A 26,669-nucleotide genomic window follows, 5' to 3' on the forward strand; every position below is an offset into this window, starting at 1 on the left:
TAAGTAGAGGTATTCTGGACATTTCTCCACTTATCCTATTAAGGTACCATGACTTCTAACCTACTTACAAGGTTATTTACCTATTATTCCATTCATTAACACTTAGAAACTCTTCTAAACACTATAATTCTCTTAAAAGCTTTTGGGCAAAGGAAGCTTGAGTTTCAACTAAAGGATTGATTTATGGCTTGTCTTGGTTATTTATTTCAATCATCATCTTAGTTTAAGGCATGTTCTCTTCCCTCATTGTTATTCTATCTAAAGACATGATTTAATAAATGTTTTCATAACTTCATTGATTGTATGATTTTTGTTTTCAAATATGATTTGGGGGTTTTGAAATTAAATGGTTAATTATTGTTTTTCATGGTTTTAATTATTATTTTATATGCATTAATGGTTGTTTTGATTAATTAGATTTCATAGGAATGGTTTAGTGGTAATTGGAATTGTTTTTGATTATATTATGCCCCCAATGTGTTTGGAAAAATATTTATAAAGATATGTCCATTGCATTGACTACTTTTAATGGAACTCTTGCTTGTTTTAAAACTTGGTAAAGGAATTATGCAAGTTTTAAATGGTTTATAAAGGTAAATTGCTAAATGGTTATGCTTGAGAGGTACATGAAATCCCCCAAGTGGTTTAATATAGGAAATGGAAGAGCGCTTAAAAGTCCCCTTAAACCTATACATGGTTGCCAATGGATAATACGTGCAAGTAAGGACTGGTATGATGATACCAATATTGATAGCCTTGGTTAATAAATGGATAATGGCTTGGTTATTTGGAAATCGGTTTTAATTGGGCAATATTAGGGGATATGTAGCAAAGTCGTAGAAGGTGAAGGTCCCGAGGGGGTCAAAACAGGAAACTCATATTTGCTGATGTGAGATTGGTTTTGGTGATCGTGTTCATGATGTCACACTTTATAATTGGGGGAGGTACTAGTCATCTCAGGTTTTCTTCCCTGGTCGTACGGCTACATGCCCTTTCAACCGGGGGCTGAACCCATATAACCTATGGGTAGTTTAGGACGGCAAAGCTATACATCCCAGGTAAAGGTTTTAATGGCATGCTAAACTCGATCCCCTTTCGCGGCATGGTTATATATATGATTGTATGGTTTTGTGTCTATGAATGGCTTTATTTAGTTTTACAAATGGAATTAATTTAACCTTATCCTAAGATCATGGTAACGTTCACCCACTAACCCGTCTACTGGCGGCTATATACCCATACTATGTAGGAACCAACTGTTGTACTCCTTCTACATAGTTATTGACTTAGGGATCAGCATTTGGACTGAAGTGGTGAGCTTTCATCCTTTTAGAAGTCTCTATTTTATGTTATGGATATTTCTAGACATTTTGGTTTATTTCTAGATATTGGTTTTGTCTATGGTTGGGGGCATGACCCAATCGGATTTTATTACTCTTTTGGTTAAGAGCTTTATGGTAATTCTATGGGTTGGAATAGGCAAGATCGGCATTGGTGTCGGCCTTGACATTGGACTAAGCCAGTAGGCTAACATCATTGGACGAGATTGTTGGTTGTTCCATCCTATTTGATTTTGAGATTGATTATATTATATTTTGGAACTTCTTTGGTTATGGCCTAGTTTATGGACTTTGGTATGGTTTGGTATGGTTAGATTTTTGGTATGGGATGGTTGGACTCGATTAGGACGGTCACAATTGTGATTTTATCCCAGAGTCTTCATGTGAGTTGTTGCATTATCCTGGTACATGCTCGACATTCAGCTAACTCTGGGCAGGCAGTTGGAGGTTGTCTTGGGTAATAGAGGTGGTCTCATATCTCGGAAGGACTTGGGACGCCCATGACGACAACGCCCTCGGTTGGGTCGCGTCAACTAAGGTCCAAAATATAGAAGAAAAAAGTGTTTCCATGACTCCTCAATAAATTTTGTTCCACTTAATCTCTCTTTCATGGCCACATCTCTTTCTGACTAAGCAATGGGAAATTTTTCTCTGTTACATAAATCCAATTTGAATTGCTCCCTAAGACAACAAAGCCATCATTGTGGGGATTTTAAAGAGAATCCAATGCAAAGAGTCCTTTCATTCCCTTGTTTCGTCATGGCACACTCCCCCCCCCCCCCCCCCCCCCCCCCCCCCCAAAAAAAAAATTCAAGAAACCTATTTTCTTCCGAGAAGTAGATTAAGAATTAAGGTAAGGAATGAAAAATATGAAAATAAGAGCTTTCGTTCAAAAAATTTGTGAAAAATGTTGACTAATTCATAGGTGGGGACGAATTATAGTAATGTGTTCCAACGACATAAACAAAGATAGGGATAATTAGACTCGCCATAAGAGCCGATATGCAAATAAAGAATTTGTTTTGACCTGAAATGGATATATCCATATTCTTTGATCATATTTATGAGATGATAAAATATGACAAAAGCTATACGAAAATTTAGTTCACGGAGGAATGGACGTATCAGTACACGTAAGGGTGCACATAAAATACCAAAGAGAGTTATTCATGTTCAAGAAAGTTCCAATAATACCATTATCACTATTACAAATATATGGGGTCGAGTAGTTTCTTGGTCCTCCGTTGGTACTTCTAGATTCAAAGGTACGAGAAGAGGAACACCATTTGCTACTCAACCGCAACATTAACCGCTATCCGTACCATAGTGGATCAAGGTATGAAATGAGCAGAAGTCATGATAAAAGTTCCCGGTCTTAGAAGAGATGCAACATTAAGAGATATTCATCGAAATGATTATTGACCACTTCGCCAACAAAGGAGCCTATAATACCAAAAAAACCCAATGTCCCCAGGGCTAATTTATGGCACTTGAGGGCTTGGTTGACACGAGCAGAACGGCAGTTGAAAGAGCTGCTCAAAATGGATTTCTTTTTGTATAAAACATATTTACTAAAAATTTGAACTAAAGAAAGAATGTTGATTTATCGACAACTTGAAGACCTCAATCTCAACTTAGAATAATCAAACGCCCATCACGAGTCAAATTGTGACCCTTACCAAGTAGAATAGTTATGATAGCCCCATCAAGATCTAACTCTGAGAGGATACTATTCATTTTTTCTTCACACTGTTATTTGCTTTAGAGACTAAACAATGAAAATAATACGTAACAGTTAGCCATGTAACGGTCCACATATACTACATGCGGTCTGCATATTAACTTAGCATGTGGCGGAAGTTATTTTTCAGCGCTTCTTCAATTCCCGCACATGTTTTGGTCACGAACAATCCAAAATGAGTCCTTAAAATCCATAATTTCTCCCATAAGTAGGAAAAACACCTTTTTTCATATTTTTTCATGATCTTATCATCTAAAACATGATTTCCTACAAAACATACTCAAAACGCTTCATATCTAACAAAACAACCTCAGATACTTGCATATTTTCGTAGTTTCAAGCGTCAAAAGTGCTATATTCCTTTAGCAAATCAACACCCTCAACTTAGAACATTTACATGTCCTCTGGCAACAAAACACCACAAAACTAAACTAAACTAATCATGACACTTAATTTAGGATAATCGAAGTTATTCAAGTCAATCAATCAACACTTTAATCTCAAATCATAACACCCATACAAATATCACTTTCAAAACCAACTGTGTATTAACATGAAGCACGACATCATGACACAATGCGATCAAGGTATGTTAATATATTAGAAACAGACAACTATGCATATGTACAGGTTACACTACCTAAATATGCAAGTAGCTAGCAATATGACTCATGTGCCCTTACAACAAAGGTATCCCGCTCACTCATATGAACTAATGCATGTTAATTTAGGGACAGTCAAGAGACACATTCAGAAGAGAAGTTCCACTCAATGTACATCAAATACCATATGCTTGCCCTAATTTTCTTTACCATAGCATTAAGACAGTCAAGTTAGGATCATTATAGGACTATTATCGACCTGTAGTGTAGGCTTGGGGCTGGTATAGTACATATGGACATATCAAGTGACTAATCCTCCTTGGCACTACACTAAATTTGGGGTCTCACTACTAGCCAATTTTATCTTTATTCCACCCTTATTTCTCCCTTTTTATTCTTTATTACACATTCAGGTTAAGTGTGGTATGTTATTTTTTCTTTTTCAATTTTTCACAATTTTTCTTTTCTTTTTCAACTTTTTCTACCACACCCACCTCTACTTTTTTCTTTTATTTTTTCCTTATTAATACCCACTTTAAAATATGCAACCCAATGATAGGCACCCTCAACATAGGCATTTTGCTTGAGTTGAGGTGTACAATGTCCATGGAGGACCAGGGACAAAATTGGTTCATTATAACACAAAATAGGAAGGTGAAATGTAAAAATAAAGATATAAGCTATAACGCTCAAACTTAAGGATCAAGGTATATAATTCATACATGGAATGTCATTTAGTCTAAAAGTTGACTAAAATCAAAAAACGACCTATGATCCTTTCTTATCCAACTATCCTATAACCTAGACAAGACTAATCAGGCATGTTCTAAATTCAAAGCGCAAAGCAAACTAAGTAACATCTCACACGTTCATGGAACAAATTCAATATCACAAGATACTACCTATCTGGTTCATGCAATTATTAGAAAGTGATTATCATGTTCCTAATCCTAATGCCATAAAAAGATCCACAATGCTCACAAATATATATTCACATATTTCTAAAAAATAATTTTTAAGGGATATCATTTTTGTTTCAAATATTAAAAAAAGCATGACTACTGCCCTAAATACTTAAAAATTTCCTAATTATACACAATACAAAATAAAACATAATACGACATACTAATTACTCTAGACATACTCGTTCTACAACTATACCATGGTCGACAAAAAAAAACAAGACAACAAAAACTCATGGTGGCTATGGTATACCCCACCCTCAACTAAAAACTGTGCACTATCCCCCCATGGGCTAAAATAATATAAAAAGGGGAAGTGAGAACATACCTGGTATGCACTAAGCATCTACGACATGAGCATACTGTGATGGGGGCATATCAGCTGGTGGAGGCAGAGGTGGTGGTAGTGCACTACTAAAAGATGGACTAGTACTATTGCATCTCGACTCTGCCTCCCAACAAATACAGAATCCATCGAATCATGTTTATCTTTTTTAATAGCCTGGTCATACGGCAAATCAGGAAACTGTAATCCTCTGATGTGACCTCTCTTGGTCCCAACTACTGGGACCTCTTCATCATCATCCGTGAAGAAATTAAAATATTTAGATATGCACGAAGGTGATATTTAGACAACTGGGGGTGTAATTGAAGAAATGGCTGCTATATGGCTCTCTATGAGAGAGCATACCTCTGCTCGCAATAGATTTATATCATCCCTTATCTTGTCTAGATCTGACACCTCTGTATCAGTAAATTGGGTTGTAACTTTTCTCTCAAACCCATCAAGATATGCTTATAAGTCAACATGTAGTTCAAATAGGGAAACTCTCTTTGCGGCCTCCCATCTAGCCTCCATCCTCTTGAATTTAGTTTGAACCCCTGAATGTATCTGCTCATCTAAGTTATTCATCTTGGTCTCAACAACCCAAAATTAAGCATCAGTGGCCCTCTAACTATTTACAAGGCTATCTAACAACTCTCGAGATATAGTAACTATACCTATAGCATAAGATATGGTGGATAGGAACGTAGGATCTGAAAATATTCCAACCAACTATGAGGTTGAAAATGGGGCTGATGAAGAAGTGTCTGGGGTCTCGCCCTAAGTACTCAAATTTAGGGCCTCTCTTGACTCGACTATCTTAATATTAACACTAACACCCACATAGACTCTATGTGCATCACCAAGTTCTATGGAAACTGATGAACCCTCTAGAAATATCACCATTCCAATCAGGATTACCTCTTGCAATTCAATTTAGAATATTATAAAGCTCATCATAAGTGTTCTCAAAATCTTGACTGACTATAGATGAATCTATAAGAATTTTTGTGCTATGGTCAAGAGCTAAAACCAAATTATGAAATAATACCTCATTCATCTGTTGGAGATGTAGAAAATATTTGACAAGAGATTTGAACATATCCTATGCATGATAAAAGTCCACATTTGGCTTTTGCTTAAAATTGAGAATCTCACAATGTAATCTTGAAGCTTTGTCAGATGGGATGTACAAAATAAGGAACTTATTTGCCAAATCATCCCATGTAATAATAGAGTTTGATGGTTCTACATACAACCATTTTGTTGATTTCCCTAAAAGTGAGAAGGGAAAGAGAGTAAGTCTGACGTAATTAGTAGAGACTCTAGTAGGGATAAAGGTATCACTAATCTCCAATATATTTTGTAGATGAACTTTCAGATCCTCATATGATAGGCATATGAATTTCTCTCTACTTTGCAACAACTGCAACATATTCTTTTTGAGCTCAAGTCTACCTTTAGGATTTAATTTGTGGATGGCAGAGGTAATATTAGTTGCAATGAGATTGCCACTTTGCTTACTGTCCTACAGGTTGGTTGATCTTCAACTATTGGTGTATGAATAGATTCTTCCTAATGAATTTGATTTATTCAATAATGAAGTATTGCTTCTCTCATCAACTGATATAAGTATCACTCAGGTCCAGGATATGGGTCCACAGAATCCCTTTCCTTGCCAGTTTACTTAAGTGTCAGACCTGTACCTACAAATTCAAAATCTAAGATCAAGTTGTTACAACTTATAAAAAATAGAAAAACTAAAACTAATACAGTTGCCAATTTTCTTTTCCCTGGCAATGACGCCAAAAATTTGTTGCATCCTATTGCACACACAAGTGTATGTGGTGACCCAAGTAGTAAAGTGGCCTTTAAAATCCAAGTATCGATCCTGAAGGGATTCATGCCCAACAACAATCTAATTCTAGTATTACTAGAAAGATTAAACAAGTGCAAGAGTAACCAATAAAATTTGAGAATTAAGAATTCAAAGGTAACCCTAAACAATGCAATAATATAAAATGCTTGAACAATAATGGGGAGAAATCTACCGTCAAGGCACTATGAAAAATCCTACTTAGCCATACAATCATTTTAGTTTAGCTAATTTCCTTAGTCATTGATTCACATGATTGATAACATGATTATGGTCTTCCGAGCCTCTAATCGTCTACTAACTTAGCCCCACAACTACATCATTGAGGGGATGTGAGAACTGTTAAATGCATTTATATATCTTCCCATATATGAAACTAATGGGGAAAATTAGGTATATTCCTATCATAAATTAAAATCCTAACTTCAATCCCTTCAAATTTTAAGATCCCACTTTATACCACGATCTAATATATTATTCCTCTCCCGAGCTCATAATAAAAGTATAAGTTCATCCTAAAGGTCTTGGATCTGTAGGATAGTAAGAATAAGGATATATGAATAAAAAATTATGATAAAGAACTTGAAAAAAACACAATTTAAAGCATAAGTAATCATATTCTAGGCCTCAACCCTAGATGAGGATGTTTAGCCACTCAAGGATTTATAATGAATCGCAATTAAGGAATTCATTTATAAAACCTAAAAATAAACTTAAAAGAAGGATGAAGAACCCTAAAATAATCCTCATCCAATTTATTTTCATCCCCACAAGTCATCCAAGGTGTGTACAATCAAACATATCCTACTTATAGTGTGAGAGAAAGTGTCTATTTTGTGACCAAAGGCGTGCCACACTCTCTAGACTCCGAGATATGGGTGTACCATGACCCAATATACAAACCAATATGTCAAAAAATAGTACCTTGTTAGGCTCCTAAACGTCAATATTAACTTCTCACATGGACTCCATAACATCAAACAACAAGAATTAGTGCACATAACACACTAGAATCCATTGATATAAACTAGAATAACACATAGATCAATCTAGTAACACTAGTTTTCTCGTCTATACCCTAAGTGATTATATTGATTACAAACTTGTTTTAAACCCAACTTGAACACTAAACAACTAGTTTACCACCTAGATGCTCAATTGTATCATTAAAAATTCATTAAGCACACAATATGTCCTTAAAACAAGGTTAATTACATATAGATTATGAAATTTAGGTGCATAAATCAACCTAAGATGAATGAGCATCCCAAACTCTCTGTGAAGTCACTGGAAATTCCCTAACTTTATGCCCTATCTTTCCGCACCTAAAACAAATATCACTATTAGCCATACACTCACCCTTGTGATTCTTACCATATTTCTTGTATTCATGGTTAGTATAAACACTACTCACAGTACCCTAGGACTCAGAACCTGGTTCTCTATCTTGATTACCCTTTATGAACATGGGTACTAGATGACACGACCCAAAATGAAGCCTTATTATAATATACATCCCAAGTCCAACAAAGATCAGAGACCACCCCCATTAGCCAACCCAATCTCCAAATATAAATATCTTGAGTTGGATGAACTTTGAACGTATAAAAAGATAGCTTTTGTTATAATCCTAGACTCTGGTATAGGTCCATGACTGTGATCAACCCAAACAAGTCCAACCATACATTATCCAACCAATATCCAAATTTAAAACTAAACCCTAAACCAATCCATACATCTCATACCAAATGAGTTCCAATATAATTATGTATAATCAAAAACATAATTGGATGGAAGAATCATAAATACACTCAAATAGTATCAACCCCAATACCAATGCTAATACAAAAGCTGACACCATTGTCATCACCACCCATATCGACCCATAGTAGATTCACAAAGCCTTTAACCAAAAGTAAAACAATATCTGATTGGGACATTCCCCCAACCATAGCCAAAACCAATGTCTATGAAATAACTAAAGTATGTAAAAACACCCATGACATAAAATGGAGCCTTCTAGAGTATAAAATATCACCACTTCAATCCAACTGAGCTAATCCTGAATCTGATTACTAGGTAGAATGAGTAGAATGGCAAATTTCTGCATTACATGGGAATATAGCCGCCTGAAGATGGGTTAGCGAGTGAATGCTAGTATGCACTTAGGATAAGGATAATTCCAACCTTTAAAATAAAGTAAACCAACAATATGTATTAACAACTATACATACATATATATAACCATGCTGGGAAAGGGAACCGGGTTTAGCATTTCTTTACAACCATTAACCTAGGTATGTGTAGATTAACTATCCTAAACCCACCCACGGGTTATATGGGTCCAGTGTAACACCCTAAACTGGCCTCGATACGTGTAGTTTCATGAACTGGAGATACCATAGGAGTAGGGGATTCTCGAGCACCATTCGCTCTCCCTGATACTTATGTACAAGTGTACTTAGGGGATTCCCATGTACCCCATAATTATCATATATGGTCGTCAGGACCAATCCTAATATTGGAAAATATGAGTTTCCATTTTCCATCCATTGGACTCAAACCTTAACGGTTAGCTATCACACCCTGTCATTATTACCAAATTAAAACCATTACCGCATAACTAAACCACCATTCTATTTATTATTAACCAAGGCTATATGTAGTGGTATTGTCATACAGACTATAGCATGCAAACAATTTCCTTAGCCAACCTTTTAAGGAGAAGGGACTACCATGTACCCATAGATTAATTATTAAGTTGGCTTAGGGGAATCTCATGTATCCCATAAGTGATCATTATTATTCTTACTTGGGGGATTCCCTTATACCCCACAAGGCTTTCAATTTGACCAACCAAAACCACCAAGACCTTACCATTTAACCATTCTAAACTGTTTAAACTATTTATACCATTTAGGATTCCATTGTTAAGTTATACCATGTAATAGTTCAATGAAAGTTCAACAATTTAACCAAAAACAATCTCATAGGCATTTTATCTAACATATTAGGGGAATAGTATTTCCAAAGCCAAAACCAAGTACCAATTAACACTTCCCATGCATCCAAATTTTTAAACCACCATAGTAATATGAATACCATAATTAAAAGACATAGAAAAAACATAACAAACCATTATAACCAAATCCCCCAACTTATAATTGAAAACCCAAAACCATACAACATTTATGCCATGAAAACAATACATAAACCATGCCCTTAATAAGAACTAACAATGAGGGACAAAAACATGACTTAGATTAAGAAGATGTTGTAGAGAAATCACTCTTGTAAACCCTAATTTTCTCCTATTAATGGAACCCTAGCTTTCCTTAACCCAAGAGCCTTAGAGATTATTTGAGAGTGTTTTAAAAGAGTTGTAGTAAATGCAAATAGGTTAAATAATGCCCCAAGAGGGGTAATAATTCATAGGTCCTTTAGAGGTTAAAAGGGAAAATGTCCAGATTACCCCTAACTTAAACTGCATAAAATTTTCGCATGAGGTTATGGCAACCCCATACCAGTCATATACTACCATACATTTGGTACCCACCACTCATACACTAGGCTTCCCCTTGAACCCTAACACTATTCAATATATGACTATCCAAGCCAAACCGTACCCAACCATAAAACTAGTACCATGAAGTCATACCCTAGGAAGAATAGAATCACCTAGACTAAACTTAGGGCAACAAATGATTGACACTCTACCATTTGTAACATAACATAAGACTAGTATGTTCTAATCGTACCATAGATAGAATCAAAACAACCTATATTGGTTACCATACAACCAAACCCACTCTAGTTGTACCCCATCATACGATTTGTATCGCCTAGTCATATGATGTCCAGAAGCCAAAACTCAGGAAATTTTGCAAGGGTCAAAACCTAAGGTGTTTCACTGTAGCACTAATAGAAGATGGAGATGGAGATAAAGACTTTTGGTGAAGTTAAAAATGATTACTACCATTTGACCTCTATTGAGAAAAATTAAAGCTACATGTTATAGCCCTCTTATTCTCTATTTCCTTCTCCTTGATTTTCTCTTCTTTAATATATTTAGAATGAACGATTAATTTGGAGATGTCCATGTCCTTAACTAATATAGCATCTTTACACTCTTTGACCACATCCTTAGAAACACCTAGCACAAACTTGCCTATTTGGGCCTTATAGTCAACAACCATTGTCAGAGTATATTTTTCCAACTAAGTAAACTTAAGAGAATAATAATTCACACTCATTTTACCCTACTTTAGATTTATGAATTCTTGAACTTTGGAATTCCTTAATTAAAGTGGGAAGAACTTGTCCAAAAATGCAACAACAAACTTATCCCACTCTATCGGTCCTATATCTGCACATCTATCATCTTTCCATTGTGCACTTCACATTGATGAATAAAAATTTATTTAATATGTCTTTCAGGCACCCTAGAACACTTTAAAATTGATGCTCTAATACTAAGTTTGCCATGACTCGAGACTACCCCTAGACTTTACATGGTGAATAGAGTCACAAGTGACCCAAAGCTAACCCATGGCCTAGCATGACACTGATGATATTGAAATAACTAATGTAAAAACACTATGCAGAAGTTGAACTGAGTGATGGAATAATAATAACAGCTAGCAAAAATATTTGAGTTTAAAATAAAAAATTGAACATATAATTATATATCTGAAAGCCTCATCTACAATGAGTTTCTAGGAGAATCTCCCAGCTAACTCTTATTATCTAACATTGAAGTAAAATTAAAAATATTATTATAAGTCTTTTAGTGATGGGGACTCACCAAAGTATTATTTTAACTGATGTGGGAAGTAGATTGTACTTATTGCGATCTATATGTTGAGCATCAAAACCTCTATTATGAGATAATATAGCATAAAAGAAGTTATAAGATTAGTACTTTTAATATAATGAGTATGTGAGATAGGGAATAACTAATATAGGTTGAATAAGATTGATGTGACATGGTGAATTAATGCAATACCAAGTAATAAACGTGTAAATTGAGCATAAGGTCAAGAAAGTATTTGAATTTAAACTGCGGGTTGTGGACTGTTGGAGTTACTAATAACCATCAAACCCAAACTTGAGCTAATTAGGATTTGACCTGTGACCCTAAGTAGAAGGGTTTCTATACCTTCCATAGAGTACAAATACTAACTGATATAGATCCAATAAATTGATGTCAAAAAGTACTAAGGTATTATTCCTGGTACGATGGATGACCCTTTAGAATGTATGGTAGCACTGTAGTTCTAGGAGTTAGAAACATCTATTAAAGGTCTCAAGCTAACTAACATGTGAGCCTTTATCCCTGCATCCATTTAGTGCTAAGTACTACTCCCAACTGAAAGACACTAATAATTGCAATGCTCAATGATAATAAAAATTTGAAGACTAAAATAAATATATTATCCAAAAACCTTCAAAAACATGTATGATGGAGGATTTTATACTCATAAATATATGCATGACATCCTAGGTAATTAGGTGTATATAACCCACCATCTCTAAAAATACAATTGTTAGGCCATTTTCACAAACTGGGTGAATTTAATAAATTTAATAACTCAAGTACAACAATCATAGAGTTCACAGTATAATCATTTTTTATGATTTTTACATAATAGGGACTAAAAATCATATTGAAACATGGGGTTAGAGATCAATAGTAGCAAGGAACTGGAATTTAAAAAAAATTACAACATTTATAAAACCTAGCCTCTGGTGAAAGAATAAAACTAAGGAATTGAGTTAACTTTTGTACATAATGACTGAAAAGAAACCCATTGATGAAATTCCACATACATGGAGATGAAAACCCTACAGAAATGGCTTGAAAGAGATTACTCTAGTTTGCCCAAGAAGGAAGGAGAATCATTTTTTCTCTGTTTGAGGCTAAGTATCAAATAAATTTGAGTAAAGAGGGATTACATTAATATTTACCTTAATAATCATCCTTTGAGAAATTTAAACTATGTAGTTTTGATTTTAAAATAATGGGAAAAAACTAATTTGCCCTTTTAAATTTGTAACATAAAAGTTGTTGGAAGGGATATACGTGACCTTCCCATAATCGTGGGATCCAACTACAATTATGTGTGGTGTTCGTGGTTGGGAGGCTAAATTTGGTCTCTCTTAAATCCACTAGATGACACTTGGTAAAATGATAGGACCCACGTATGATTATACCTTGGTTTGTTGGTTAAAGATTCCAGCTAAATCAACATTAGAAGTCACAGTCGTACCTAAGATTTTGATTTTAAACCATGGTCGTTGTTTTCTTTAATTTTTGGAAGGTATACTTGTCAAATATTAGGTGTTGGGGACTGTTTTGATCAAACGGGAGTATTGTATGATTGTACAATCTCACCATGATTGTACCTACATTCATAGGTTCAGTGCTGGATTAAAGAAAAACTAGATTTGTTGGAAATATAATTCAAATATATATCATTTGATGGGTCTTGATCTCAAAAATACTTCAGAATATAAAATTTGTGCTCGTTTGAAGCTTACTATATTAAGATTCTTCTCAAGAAATCCATCTGTAAGGAAACTTTTGACTTAGGCAAGAGATAGGAGTTACTTGTAGCCTTAAACATATCTCAACCACATCCCATACCACCAAAATATTATGTTTGATTCTACATGTACTTGATGCATGGTTCAAGCTTTAGATTGGATTTTTGAGGTTTTAAAAAATCAATGCAAAATTGATGGTGGTGTTGAGTTCCTTCACTATTTCCTTCTTTACCACCATCTACATTGAATGATACTTTAAAATAATAATGGAGTTCAATGATGAAAAAAATATTGCTATTTTTTTCATTTTATTGCCCTAATGTTTGGTTCATGATTTTTCTTAAATTTAGTTTAGTTTTTGTTGTCTTTGGTTTTTGATTTTCCAATTTTGGGCTACTTTGGGGCTTAGACAAATTTTTATAGACCATGTTATTTTGATAAAAGGGATATATGGCCTATTTTAATTGAAAAAGGTCCTTATGGGTGTGAATCATGCCATACTTATAATGGAGAGGCTATATGACATTTAGAAATATGTCCCTTCTTTCATATTCTAGATCATGCAATAGAGTTATCCTATAAGAAAATTATGTAATTTCATGTGTTACTCAAAATCCTCTAACTATGTTTCATTTTTGGGGTGGTAGGAGTCATAAAGTTCTAATTCCTATTAATCTGATGCTAATAATTCAAAAAATAGCAATCAAAAAGTTTAGAGTTTGGCACAAGGGCTTGAGAGGATCCCATTAGTGCCTTCAAGCCTAGAAATTCAAAAGCTTGTGCCCTTATATATATATATCATATTTTTTATCCAAAGTAGGATATATCTTCAGATTTATCTCTAATCCTTATTATAGGATACACCTATCAAAGGAGAGTGTGTCTCTGAGTCTTTGGGTAGTATTATCAATCAAAAGATAGTGTGATCTGCGGTGATAGGGTCATAAAGTCATGTTTATCTTAGGGTACATTAAGAGGATCTTACATATATGGGTGAGACTTTGGAGCTTGGAGGAAGCCATAAATAAATAAATACACAAGGCCATGGGTGACACGGATTCCATTGGGTAAATAAAGAAGGGCCCTTGTGGGACATTTCCTAGATGATCACTTTTGGGCTATTTTTATAATAGGCTATTTTTTAAAAAGGAAACAACCATGAATAATTTCCTTAGCCATTTTCATTCTTAGTTTTATAATATTTATGATGAGTGTATGATCAATTGAGAGTTTTTACACTTGCAGTTTCTAGGTGAATCCTAGCATTAGATTAATCAAGTAGTTGTTAATAGTAGTTGAGTGATTAAGGTGGATTCCTAAAATTTCTCGTATTAGCTTTATTCTCTTAATCAACCATTAAGTCTCCCATTTTAGGGATTCAAATTGGTTGTCTCATGTTTGATTGAGTCGGTGTGGTTGTTTGATTGGGTTTAATCGAGATGGGAAGGTATCAATCCCTTTGTTCCTCATAAATCAGTTGAATCTCGATAATTCCACATATCCTTTTCCTTATTTAAATTTTTTTATGTTTTTCAATTCTGGTTTTCGACTAGATCGTTAATATCTCTATATCATAGCTTAGGCTAAAGATTTGTTCCAATAATTCTTAATCATAGGTTTGTAAATCTAAAAACTATAACCAAAAAATTGGGTCAAAAAATAAAAAAAATAAGTGATTTAAGTCTTTGTTTGAGTCTCTAACACTAGATTAGTGTTTTCATTTAATTTGCAAGTTTGTATTTGAGATTTATTTAATTTTGAAAGTTGTTGATTGCGGCAAAATTGAAGGTTCAATTGTATTAGGATTTGTTTCCCTAGTCAATTGGAGATTAGTTCTAAAATTTGAATGCAAACAAAGTTAAATTTCACTAGGGTTAATTGTAAGTAGGTTTAATTTTGGGGAGAAATTGATTTGAAATTAGAGTCTAAAAATTATTGGAGCTTGTTTGTAGTGTTGAAAGGAGCTCGTGGTTAAAATTTGGTGTCAGTTGGACCTCGTTTAGCTGAGGTTGAATGTTTGAATTTTCATGGTGTTCTTCAAAGAAAAAGGGTTTAGTTTTGGATTGAAATTAAGGGTTAAAAATTATTGGAGATTATTCGTGGTGTTTAAAAGAGTACATGGTTAAAATTGCATTGAATTTGTATTAAAAATGAAGGAGTTATGAATTTTTGAATATTGAAGTTTTCTCAGTGTTCTTGAGATCCTTCATATTTTTCTTGGAGAAGAACATAGAAAAGGTACACTTTGATCCAAAAGTTTTAAGTTAAAGTTGGTCAATGGTTTTGTAGGTCCAAGTGGAAATTAGTTGAACAAAGTTCAAAATTTGAAAAATATAAAAAGAATAAAAAATATTTGATTTTCCACATCAGCTACCATATCAGCAGTCAACTGGTTACGCAGCAATCAGCACCCAGTCAGCAACCACATGAACTAGCCTTACCACTCACCTGCAACAAGTGAGGTGTACTTTCAGAGAGTAAAGTTTGCAGGTTTTAATACTTAGTGTTTTTAATTGGACCCCAAAATTTTTTTTGGTGTCCAAACTTTGTGATTCTTTTTCTACACTGTTTTTTACATTCTATTGCTCAACTATTTAACTAGTTAACATCTTTCATTACTGATTAACTAGTTTTAATCATCAAAAGTAAAACCTTTCAAGTGATGAACTTCTTTGAGGCCCTAAAAAGCGTCCGAACTTCGTACTTTTTTTCCTCTCATTTTTCTTTGATATCTCTACTTTTTAACAACTAAATAACATCTTTAATAAGCCGTTAACTAGTTTCTAAGCATGCTGCTTTACAATATCCGATGATACAGCTTCCCATAATCCTCCATCGAGAAGGTAGTCCACATTGGAAAAATTTGGCAGACTTAGTTATCCTATCCATAATGACCAAAACTAAATCATAATGATTCTGAGATAGAGAAAGACCGGCAACGGAGTCTATATTAATCACTTCCCAGTTTCATTTGGGCAAAAAAATTTCTTGATACAACCCTCCTAGACTCATGTACCCAACCTTAACCAGTTAACACACCATGCATTTGGCCACAAAATCAGCCACATCCCACTTTATGCCATTCCACCAATAGATCTCCTTAAGATCATGATACATCTTAGTCGAGCCATGATGAACAACATAGCGCGATTCATGCACCTCATCTAAAATCCTTTGTTGCAACCTATCGACATAATGAACACATAACTTTCCTTAGTATCGTAAAGTACCGTTACCACTGATCTCAAACACCACTATATTTTGCCCACAAATGTCACTTTTGATTTTTATCAAGATGGGATCCAACACTTACTTCTCCTTAATCTCTGCACCAAGAGAAGATCAAACCAATTCTTGCATCACCACACCACTATCCTTGTAGTCCAAGAGGTGAACTCTAAGATTAACCAAGCGGTGAATATCCTTCACCAATTCCCACTTTCCTTCCTCCACATAAGAAAAACCCCCCATGGATAACTTGCTAAGAGTATCAAAAACTACGTTAGCTTTACCTGGGTGGTAGTGAAGACTCATATCGTGGTCCTTGAGAAGCTCAAGCTATCTCCTCTTCTTGAGATTAAGCTCCTTCTAAGTGAACACATACTGTAGACTTTTACGATCAAAAAAGATATCCACGTAAACACCATACAAATAATTTCGTCATATTTTCAAAGCAAACACAACCGCCAACAGCTCCAAATCATGAGTAGTATAGTTTTTCTCATTAACTTTCAACTGCCTAGAAGCATAGGCAATTATCATCCCATGTTGCATCAATATACAACTAAGCTCTACCCGAGATGCATCATAATAAACCACGAACCCATCATTGCCTTTCGGCAAAGTTAGAATTAGAGTCGAAGTTAACTTATGCTTAAACTTCTGGAAACTCCATTCACAAGCATCCGACTAAGAAAACTTGACCTTCTTCTAAGTCAACATAGTCAAAGGAGAAAATATCAATGAAAATCTTTCCACAAATCGCCTATAATACCCGGATAAACCCAAGAAGTACCAATGTCGGATGCCGTCGTGGGTATAGGCCACCTCTTCACCACAACAACCTTTTACGGATCCACCATGATCCCCATGCTAGAAATAATGTGAACTAAAAATGTTACAGGGTTAAGCCAAAACTCATATTTAGAGAACTTGGCATACAACTGTTGTTCCATTAAGGTCTGCAACACCATATGTAGGTGATTAGCATGATCTATCTAAATCTTTGAATAAATCAAAATATCTTCAATAAACACAATAATTAAGAGATCAAAATACTGATGAAAAACCCTATTCACCAAATCCATAAATGTTGTCAGAGCATTAGTCAACTTGAATGACATTACCAAAAACTCAAAGTGCACAAACTGAGTACAAAAAGACGTCTTAGGGATATCCACCTCCCTAATCCTTAGTTGATGGTACCCGAATCGAAAATCTATCTTAGAAAAAAATTGGCACCTTGCAACTAATCAAACAGATCATCTATCCTTGGAAGAGGATACTTGTTCTTGACTTGTCACCTTATTCAACTGCCTATAGTCAATGCACATCTAAAGGGAACCATCTTTCTTGGATATAAACAACACCGGTGCACCCCACAGTGATACACTAAGATAAAAAATCCTTTATCCAGAAGATCCTTAAGTTGCTCGTTGAGTTCTGTCAACTCAGCCAGAATCATTTAATATGGATAAATAGAAATTAGATGAGTGTTTGGAACTAGATTAATACCAAACTAGATTTCCCTATCAAGAGGAACAGTAGGAAGATCATTCGAAAAGATCACTAGAAACTCATTAACCACTAGAACAGACTGGAATGAAGGACCTTTCGAGTCAGAATCATTAACCCAGACCATGTAATAAAGACAACCTTTGGAGATTAACCCCTATGCTCTAAGATAACAAATAAATCTCCCCCTTGAAGCTAAAGAATAACCCTCCCATTCTATAACTGGCTCATCAGGGAACTTAAAGATAACCATACAGGTCCAAAAAATCCAAGGACGCTTAACAAGAGTGCAACCAATCCATAACCAAAATGATATCAAAATCCATCATACCCAACTCAAATAGATCCACCAAGGTCTGCTTGCCACCAACAGATACCAGACACCCCCTATAGACTCTCATAGCAATAACTGAGTCACCTACCAGGGTAGAAAGAAAAAATGGCTCCAAAATATCTTTCAGATCAAAACCAAAAGACACAGCCACATAGGGAGTCACATAGGAGAGTGTGGACCCTAGATCAAGCAAATAACATATGTCACAAAAGAAATATTGTAATGTACCAATAATGATATCAGGTGATGTCTTAGATTCCTATCGGGATGCAAAAACATACAACCTATTTCGAATAACACTAAAACCAAGAGCAGTAATAGAAGTAGATTCAACACCACCAAGTGTAGGAACAGAAGGTGAATCCATAAAAATCTTATTCACCCCCTTAGCAACCTTACTAACTGAACAATCCTTGAGCTGATGGTCTGTCTGGCCATACTTGAAGCATTTTTCCCTTTCTTCATTGATATAACCCCAATGAGGACAACTACAAAACTAACAAGAATGGCATAAAGAAGCTGACTGGCCTCTGTTTGCCTGAGATTGGGAACCCTGTGCCCAGAAATTTTCACCACCTTGATGACTTCTGTCGCCGACTGGTAAGGAGAACTAGCAAAAGTGAAGAAACTAGAACTCCCCCACTTCTTTTTCTGCCATTTGCCACCATCCCAACCATTCTAAGAATGGACACCTCCCTCATCAGAACACCTATTCCTCTTAACCTATCTATCTCTAAATTCCAATTATTTCTTCTTCTTATTCTTTACCTACTGCATATGAACAGTCAACCTAGAGATATCAATATCTTTAATCAGAAAGGAAGTCTTGCTATCCAAAATCAAATCTTGATTCAACCCAGAAGAGAACTTTATCATTCTTGCCCGCATGTCAGCCACTAAATCAGGAGAATACCTTGATAATTCATAAAACTTCAAGGCATATTCCTTCACAGACATACTCCCCTACTTGAGGATCACAAACCTCTCCATCTTTTCTTTCCTCAACTCTTAAGGAAAGAAATAATTTAAGAAGGCCTTAGAAAAAGTATCCTACAAGACTAATTTTTCCACATCAACCCTATCCCTGTCCGACTCTTCATACTACTGATACAACCTCTTTGAGATGATAAGCTGCAAAGTTTACACTTTCCACATTAGTAGCATGCATCACCCGAAATATTTTTTCTATTTCATCCAAGATGACTTATGGATCCTCCTCTACCTTTACTCTATAAAAGTGGGAGAAGCCATCTTCATAAATTGGCCAACCCTTGTGGCCTCAACAGTCAAAGGACCAGTCACACCCCGCTCAGCCTCAGCCTGAGCAGTGACCATCTGAGCATTAATATAACTAGACTGCTGGAATTATTCATTAGTCCCCTCACCTTAAGGAGGATTAATAGCAACTGGTGGAACTCAAGAACTATCAAGGACAGGACCATGATATCAAATATAAACTCTAGAAGTAGGATGCACCCCTTTAGCACTACCCCCAGATGGGATAAAAGAATTTTCTTGTGTTCCAGATCTATGAGGCATGATCTGGAAGATGAATAAACAAGGATTACAGAAGATTCCAGGTCTGAGACTCAAACCTTGAAAATAGAATTACAAGAAATTAAAACATTCCTAAATGCCTTGTAGTTTATCCTTTATGAGTGCGGCGCGCTACATACCCCTAAAAGAGACTCTACTCGACACAGCTTTGTAGACTCACAATTGATAATAAACCTAGGTTTTGATACCAACTTGTCATGAACCAACCAAGGTCTTGTCATAATGGGCATCCCAAGTTTGTCTGAGACTAGATACCACCCTAGTTACTCAACCCAACCTCCAGCTGCCTACACTGAGTTAGCTGAATTTCGAGCATATAATAAGCTAGTGTAATAGCTCACACAAATACTCTGGATAAGATCACAACTGTGACTGGCCCAACTGAGTCCACCATCCCACACCAATCATCCAACTGTACCAAACCATTCAAAAGGTCGTACACCAGGACATGACCATAAAAGTTCCAAAACATTATAACATTAATTCCAAAATAAAATACAATGAAACAACCAACAATCCTGTCGACTAGTGTCAGCCCCAATGTAATACCAATACTAAGGCTAACACCAATACCGATCCCACCTATTCCAACCCATAGCACTACCATAAAGCCTCTAACCAAAAGAGTAATAAAATTTTGTTGGTACATGCCCCCAACCATTGCCAAAACCAATATCCAAGATAAAATTGAAGTGTTTAAAAATATCCATAACATGAAATGGATCCTTCTGAAAAGATGGAAGCTCACCACATCAATCCAAATGCTGATCCCCGAGTCAATCACTATGTAAAAAGAGTAAAATGCTTGATTCCTCATAGTGTGGGTATAAAGTCGTAATTAAACAGGTTAGCAGGTGAACTCTAGCATGATCTCATGATAAGGATAAAATAACTTCATTTATAAAGCCAAGTAAAACTCATCCATATACACACAATAATAAATATATATAGCCATGCTGAGAAAGTGGACAGGGTTTAGCATGCATTTAAAACCTTTACCCGAGCTGTGTAGCTTTGCCGGCCTATACCAACCATAGGCAATATGGATTCAGCTCCCCCTGCTGAAAGGGCCCTAGTACGTGAACCTTCACAACCAGGGAAGAAAACTTAAGATGAATAGTACATCCTCCAAAATATTGTTTGATATCATGCACACGGTCACCAAGACCAACTTCACATCGGTAAATATGAGTTTCCTATTTTTGTCCCCTCGGAGCCTCCACCTTCCACGGCTTTGCTACATATCCCGTTATTATTGCCCTATTAAAACAATTACCAAGAAACCAATCAATCTATTTACCATTTATTAACCAAGGACATATAATGGTGGTATTATTATACCGACCGTACTTATAAGTACTATCCATACCCCACCATATATATTTTTAAAGGGACTTTCAAATGCCCTTCCACTTACCATATTAAACCACTTAGGTGATTCCTTGTACCCCACAAGCATAACCATTTAGACATTTACCTTTCCAAGTCATTTAAACTTTTCATAATTCCTTCACCAAGTTCTAAAACAAGCAAGAGTTTCATTAAAAGTACTCAATGCAATGAAAACATTATTATAGATATTTTGTCAAACACATTGGGGGAATAATATAACCAAAACCAATTCTAATTACCATTAAACCATTCTCATGCAATCCAATTCTCCAAAACCACAATTAATGCACATAAAGCATAATTAAAACAATGGAAAACCATAACCAACCATTTAATATCAAAACCCCCAATTCATATTTAAAAACCAAAATCATACAATCAATGAAATCATGAAAACATTATAAAAACCATTCTTCTAGTTAGAATTAACAATAACGGAAGAGAACATTCCTTAAACCAAGATGATGGAAATAGATCACCAAGAAAAGCTCCAAATTAATCCTCTAGTTGAAACCCTATCTTCCCTTGCCTAAAAGCTTTTGGGAGAATTATAAACTATTTTTTAAGATTTTCTATGTGTTAATGAATGGAATAATAGGGTAAGTAACCTCCCAAGTAGGTTAGAATCATGGAACCTTATTAGGATAAGTGGGGAAATATCCAGAATACCCCTATTTATGTTGCATCAAAATCCCCACCACAGGGGTACGACTGACCTTCATGAGTCTTACCCTTAAATACGATTGGTACCCTCTGCTCAAATCCTAGCCTCAACCTTTAGATCCAATACTGTCTAGCATACGACTAATCCAACCAAGTTATATCTGAAGCATACGATCCATATCCTTCATTCGCACCCCTAACAAATTAAATCCAAGGAAGATTTAGACACAGTCCACCATACGAGTCCATGGTATAACTCGTAGCCTGGCTTACGGCTCTTGGTGATCTACTTGTACTCAGATCCAACCTAAGTAACCAAGTCTAAGATTAAGTTAAGGAACCAAAAGATCCGTACTCATCAATACGACTCATACCCCTAAGCCGTATCTATTCCAATAACCAAAATCCATCCCACCAACCAACACTGGTCAGCATACGACAGGACCATACAATTCGTACCCCATCATATGGGTTGTTCCCATTAGTTGTATTATGTCAAGAGACCAGAACTCTAGCAAATTTTATAAGAGTCAAAATCCAGGGTGTTATAGTCTCCCCCAGTAGGAATATTCATCCCTAAATTAAGGATAAGGTAGTGGTAACCATATGCATGAGTTATTTACATTGTAGAATATATTCCTAATCTTTAACAAAGTTTGAAAACAAGGAGGAAAATACATTAATATTTTCTTTAAAAAATTCATAAAATAAAGATGTGTATAAGACACATACTTTCCGCACGAATCCCAGGAGCAAAAATCAAAACTGTATATTTGGACTTTATGTCCTCCTTTGCTTCCCAAATAGCCTCTTCCATCTTATGGTTCCGCCATAGAACCTTAACAAAGGCACATCCTTTGTCCTCAACTGACAAACCTTCCTATCCAAATCTCAACCGAGATTCCCTCATAAGACAGAGAATCCGTGATACCCAATCCTTCTAAATGAACAACAGAAGAAGAATTACCAATGTGCTTCCTCAATATGGAAACATAAAAGACCGAATGAACCAAAATCAAGTAGAAGGCTACTCTATCTCATAAGAATCATTACTAACTCTCCATAAAATCTCATAAGGACGAATATATCAGAGACTGAACTTTCCTTCTTTCCGAACTATATTACTTCCTACATGGGAGATACCTTTAGGAAAACCTTATCCCCAACCTCAAACTCCAACTCTCTATGCTTAATATCCGTATAGGACTTTTGATGACTTTGGGCATCCTTAAGACAATCCCTAATCACCTTCACCTTATCCATAGACTGATAAACCATGTTAGGACCCAATATATCCATCTCCCCATGCTCAAATCAACCAATAGGAGATCTACACCTCCTACCATACAATGCCTTAAAAAGGGCCATATCAATGCTAGAATGGTAGCTATTATTGTAAGCCAACTCCACCAAAGGTAGATGCTCAACCAAACTACAACCATAATCAATCACACAAGCATGAAGCATATCCTTCAATGTCAGAATAGTTCTCTCTACTTGCCCATCCGTCTACGGGTGGATAGCAGTATATAGACTAACCTTAGTCTCCAACCCTTTTTGGAAAGATTGCTAAAAGTGAGATGTGAACTGCATGCCACGATAAAAAATATGCATCTTCACAATCTCCTGAAGATACATTTTTGCATAATCCAACGCTAAGAAGGTAGTCTGCACTAGAAAAATATGGTCAGACTTATTCATCCTATCCACGATGTCCCAAAATCGAATCATATTGATTTTATGACCGAGGAAGACCGGTAATGAAGCCCATATTGATCACTTTCCTTTTATATTTAGGAAACTCAATTTCTTTATACAACCGTCCTGGCCTTATGTGCTCAACCTTAACCTACTGAGACACCATTCATTTGGCCATAAAATCAGCCACATCCCTCTTCATGCCATTCCACTATTAGATCTCCTTGAGATCATGATATATCTTAGTCGACCTGAGATGAAAAACATAGCGCAATTCATATGCCTCAGCAAAAATCCTTTCTCGCAACCCATCGACATCAGGAACAAACATCCTCTCTTAGTACTATAAAGTACTGTTACCATCAATCTCAAACACCACTACCTTTTTCCCACCAACGTCACTCTTGATTTTCATTAAGATAGGATCCAGCACTTTTTTCTCCATAATCTCCACACCAAGAGATGACCGAACCACTTCTTGCACCACTACACCACCATCCTTAGAGTCTAAAAGGCAAACTTTAAGATTAGCCAAGCGATGAATATCCTTCACCAATACCTGCTTTTCTTCCTCCACATGAGCTAGATTCCCCATGGAAAAACTGCTAAGAGTATCAACAACCATGTTAGATTTACCTGGGTGGTAGTGAAGACTCATATTCGTAGTCCTTGAGATGCTCAAGCTATTTCTTCTACCTGAGACTAAGCTCCTTCTGAGTAAACACATACTGTAGATGCTTATTATTGGAAAAGATATCAGCGTAAACACCATACAAATAATAAAACCATATTTTCAAAGCAAACACAACTACCAACAACTCCAAATCATGAGTAGGATAGTTCCTCTTATGCACTTTCAACTGCCTGGAAGCATAGGCAATAACCTTCCCATGTTGCATCAACACACAACCAAGCCCTACTCAAGATGTATCACAATATACCACAAACCCATCATTGCCTTCCAACAAAGTCAGAATTAGAGCCAAAGTTAATTTATCCTTCAACCTCTCGAAACTCCCTTCACAGGCATCCAACCAAGAAAATTTGACCTTCTTCTGAGTCAACTTAGTCAAAGGAGCAGCTATCGATGAAAAGCTTTCCACAAAGTTCTTATAATACCCGGCTAAACCCAAGAAGCTCTGAATATTGGATGGAGTCATGGGTCTAGGCCACCTCTTCACCATAACATCTTTTTGTGGATCCACCATGATCCCCTCACTAGAAATATTGTGACACAAGAAAGTTACAACATTCAACCAAAACTCATATTTAGAGAGTATGGTATAGAATTGTTGTTCCTTTAAGGTTTGCAACACCACATGGAGGCGATTTGCAAGATCCACCCTACTCTTCGAATAAACCAGAATGTCACCAATAAACACAATAATGAAGAGATCCAAATATTAACAAAAAACCATGTTCATCAAATCCATAAATTCCGCCAGAGTATTAGTCAACTCAAAAGAAATTATCAAAAATTCAAAGTGCCCAAACTAAGTACGAAAAGATGTCTTAGCGATATCCACCTCCCTAATCTTTAGCTGGTGGTACCCAGATCGAAGATCTATCTTAGAAAAGAACTTGGGAACTTGTAACTAATCAAACAAATCATCTATCCTTGGAAAAGGATAATTATTCTTGATCATCACCTTGTTCAACTGCCTATAGTTAATGCACATCCAAAGGGAACCATCCTTCTTGCACACAAACAACAATGGTGCACCCTACGGAAATACACTAAAATGAATAAATCCCTTATGCAAAAGATCCTTAAATTGCTCCTTAAGTTTCCTCAACTCAGTTAAAGCCATACTATAAGGAGGAATAGAAATTGGAAAAGTGTCCAAAACTAGATCATTACCAAACTTGATTTCCCTATCCATAGGAAGAATAGGAAGATCATCCAGAAAGACCTCTGAAAACTGATTAACCACTGGAACTGACTAGAAAAAAAGATCTTCCAAGTTAGAATCTGTAAACCAGACTATGTAATAAAGACAATCTTTGGAGATTAACCTCCAAGCTCTAAGAAAAGAAATAAATCTCCCCCTATAAGCTAAAGAACCACCCTTCTATTCTATAATCAGCTCACCAGGGAACCTAAAGATAACCTTGTGAGTTCGATAATCCAAGGATACGTAACAAGAGAGAAACCAATTCATAACTAGAACGATAGTTAAATCCACCATACCTAACTCAAAAAGATCCACCAAGGTCTGCTTACCATCAACAAATACCACACACACCCTATAGACTCTCTTAGCGATAACCGAGTCACCTACCTTGGTAGAACAAATAAAAAGATTCAAAATAACTTTGGATCAAAACCAAAAAATATAGCTATATTAGAAGTCACATAGGAGAGAATGAACCCCAGATCTAGCAAACAATATACATCATGAGAGAAAAGATATAACATACCAGTAACGACATTAGGTGATGCCTCAAATTCTTGTCGAGATGCCAAAGCATTTAACCTATTTAGACTAATAATAGAACTAACAGCAGTAACAGAAGTTGATGCAATACCACTAGGTGTAAGAGCAGAAGATGAAGCCACATGAATCTTATCTACCCTCGTAGCAACCTTATTAACCAGGAAATCCTTGAGCCTATGGCCTACCTGGCCATACCTTAAGAATTTCTTCTTTCTTACATTGCAATAACCACGATAAGGACGACCATAGAATTAACAAAAAGGACATGAAGAAACTGACTTAGCTCCATTTTTCTAAGATTTGGCACCCAGTGCCCAAAAATTATCACCATCTTAAAGACGTCTGTCACCCGACTCGTAAGGAGAACTAGTAGAAGAAAAGGAACCAGAACTTTTCCACTTCTTTTTTTTCCATTTGTCACCATCCCAACCACCCTGAGAATAAGCACCTCCCTAGTTTGA

The sequence above is a fragment of the Capsicum annuum genome, chromosome 5 (genome assembly GCF_002878395.1).
Source record: "Capsicum annuum cultivar UCD-10X-F1 chromosome 5, UCD10Xv1.1, whole genome shotgun sequence".
NCBI classification, from domain to species: Eukaryota; Viridiplantae; Streptophyta; class Magnoliopsida; order Solanales; family Solanaceae; genus Capsicum; species Capsicum annuum.